This window comes from Octodon degus, unplaced genomic scaffold (genome assembly GCF_000260255.1).
Source record: "Octodon degus isolate 3935 unplaced genomic scaffold, OctDeg1.0 scaffold00012, whole genome shotgun sequence".
Lineage (NCBI taxonomy): Eukaryota > Metazoa > Chordata > Mammalia > Rodentia > Octodontidae > Octodon > Octodon degus.
In genome coordinates this window covers 18890545-18893276 of record NW_004524588.1, presented here as the reverse complement: position 1 = coordinate 18893276, position 2732 = coordinate 18890545, and the positions used below count along the sequence as shown (strand labels likewise).

Here is a 2732-nt window from a genome sequence, read left to right as displayed (position 1 = left end):
CAACTGTAAAAAGTAGATATTACATGAATTGTGAGAAGGATTTGTTTCAGCTTTTATGTTTTCACTAAGTCCTATGTAGAAGATACCCCAAGAATCAAGATTGCCAGTGAAATTCATTAAATGTCAATTCAAGTACCACTGAGAATAGAGAAGAAATGCCAAACTGAAAAAGAAGCAAACAAACAAAAATCCAACAAGACAGGAGCAATAGTTGTAAGTCTGTGTGTGAACCAGATACATCCTGAAAAGTTCTGGCTAATTGTCCCTTTCCATTTTATCAGAAAAAAGGAAGATTATTGGGCACAGAGCTCAATAAGGCCAAGCAGAATTAAAGCAGGAAACAAATGCTTTATCAAAATAGGGTAATTGACTGGCCAGATAGCTCCATGGTCTAAAGCACCTTCTTAGGGAGGCAAAAGAACCTGAGACAGCGACTGAGACTGGGCATGGTGGCGCGTGCCTGTAGCTCCTGTGCTTGGGAGGCCGAGAATAGGAGGATCACTATGAGTATGATCTGGGTAGTGAGACCCTGTAGACCCTGTACTAAATACATAAAAAGGGTAACTAGATGAATGTATATCAGCAAGAACAAAACAAAGGAAAAGCACACATTGTTAAGGTCAACCCCATCACTACTGATTCTCTTCACCAGCCCTTGAACCCAACTTTCAGATCTTTTACATTGTATATTCAAAATTAATTAATTTCTTTCATGCTTAATATATTATCTCATTTGTATTTTGCTTCGGTGTGAAACCTTCAGAAACATTGTCTGAGGCACTTAAGTTGGATAAATATTGTTTTCTTGAGAAATCAGCTTCATAAAAAGTCATAGAAATAATGGCAGATTAATATTTCTTCAAAAAGAGAAAGATAGGTAGACCTGTAGCAGCTGGGAGTCCAGCAATTATTCTTGCCGGTTTTCCCAGGACGAGGCTTATCCTTGTGCTCCTGATGTGCTCACCCCTGCAATTTCCCCAAATGTGGGAAACTCAACTGCAGAATTTGTGGTAATGGGGGATCGTGTTTGCATTCTCCCTGAAGGGGGATCACTGATTACCAAACATGGAACACACTATAGAAACACACAACCCAACAAAGTTCATGCAAGTAGGACTAGAACATCTCAAATCACCTATATTTATTGAATACAAAGTGGGATTTAGGAGGTAAGGAAGAAAGGAAGACAATGAAAGTATTGTGTAAGAATTGTGGATATAAAGTATTATAGATTTATCTATATCCATGAAATGTTTGACAATAAGAGTAAGCCCTAATGTAGACTCTAGACTTTGGGTTAAAATGATGGATAAATATAGGCTGATTAGTTGTAACGAACATCCCACCTTGGTGGGGAATTTTGGGGAATGGATGTGGGAGGCTACAGCTTGTGTAGTTTAGGTTCAACTTTGGAGTATGCCTAAAACTCCTGTAAAAATAATCTTAAAATCATCTGTAAACTATGCTAAGTGCTTATAAGATACAGGAACAAGGGGTAACCATCCATATACTCAAATAGCATTATAAGTCCATGAACTTAATTATAAAGATTGTCTCAAAATTACCAGATTTAGAGGAACATTCTCTGATATGAAATTAAACATGAAAAATATGTTTACACACACAGACACACACATACACACAGTAGATAAGTAAACAAAAAGACTATGAGTGTTATTCTAAAAATGAAAGAATATTCACTTTAGGAAGTAAGCACCAGCAATAATACAAAGACATTTTAGAGTTATAAAAATCACTGATTTTAATATTAAATGGGGAAGTGTTAATATTTAATAAAGTATTTTCTAGATTAAATTAAGGAAACCAATGCCGTGGAGATCCCTCAATGGTCTAAGCACCTTCCTACATGAGCCCAAGGACCCAGGTTCATCCGCGGTTCCACATGCTACACTGGCCCTGTCCCGGGCTCACCAATCCAGCCACCAAAGACCAGAGTGGTGGCACACAACTGTACTGTAATCCCAGTGCTGGGGAAGCTGAACACAGGAAGATCACTAGAAGTCCAAGCTGCATAGTGAGACCCTGTGCTAAATAAAATAATGATAATAATAATAATAAATAAAAATAAGGAAATCCTATAACAAACCAAACAACAACAAAATGATGGAAAAAATGGAAAAAACAAATCAACAAGAAAAGTAGTAGTAGAAATACTAGTAGTGTAAGTGCAGCGGCCAGGGTTCCATCCCTGCCTTGCTGTGTGGGCTCCACCCCTGGGACATGGTGAGATAGAGATTGAGACTGGGCTTAGAGGAGCGTGCCTGTAACCCAGCACTAAGGAGGCTGAAAATGGGACAATCACTATTAGTCTGATCTATGTAGTAAGACCCTGTAGATCTTGTCCTAAATATATTAAATAAATAAAACCAAAAAGAAAAATATTAGTAGGGTAAGGTTGCTAACAAAATAAGCAGCTCTCATAACACAGCCTTACTGGTATGTGTCAGAGTGGCAGAAAGTGAAGATATAAAAACCTTCAACTGAATCTCTTTCCACTCACACACATACAGAGGTAGCTCAGGAATCAGAACAGCATAGAATTTTTCAATGACAAAATGTATTTATTTATTTACTTTTAGTGTTGAGAATCAAATTCAAAAACAAAATTGTAAGTTAAAATTAATTTAAAATCTCTTCATCAAGTTAGGACAACTGAACATCCAGCTACAAATCCGGACCAAGCTATATGACTTAGAAATATTCTCAATCAA

The 2732-nt window shown here is 37.2% G+C and overlaps 1 non-coding gene across 1 annotated transcript; it reads left to right on the top strand.

Annotated features, from left to right (window-relative positions):
• The first annotated feature begins 879 nt into the window (after positions 1–879).
• Positions 880–1042, top strand: LOC111815198. The gene has a single exon (XR_002819949.1). It is a non-coding gene; the product is annotated as a U1 spliceosomal RNA (small nuclear RNA).
• The last annotated feature ends 1690 nt before the right edge of the window (positions 1043–2732 follow it).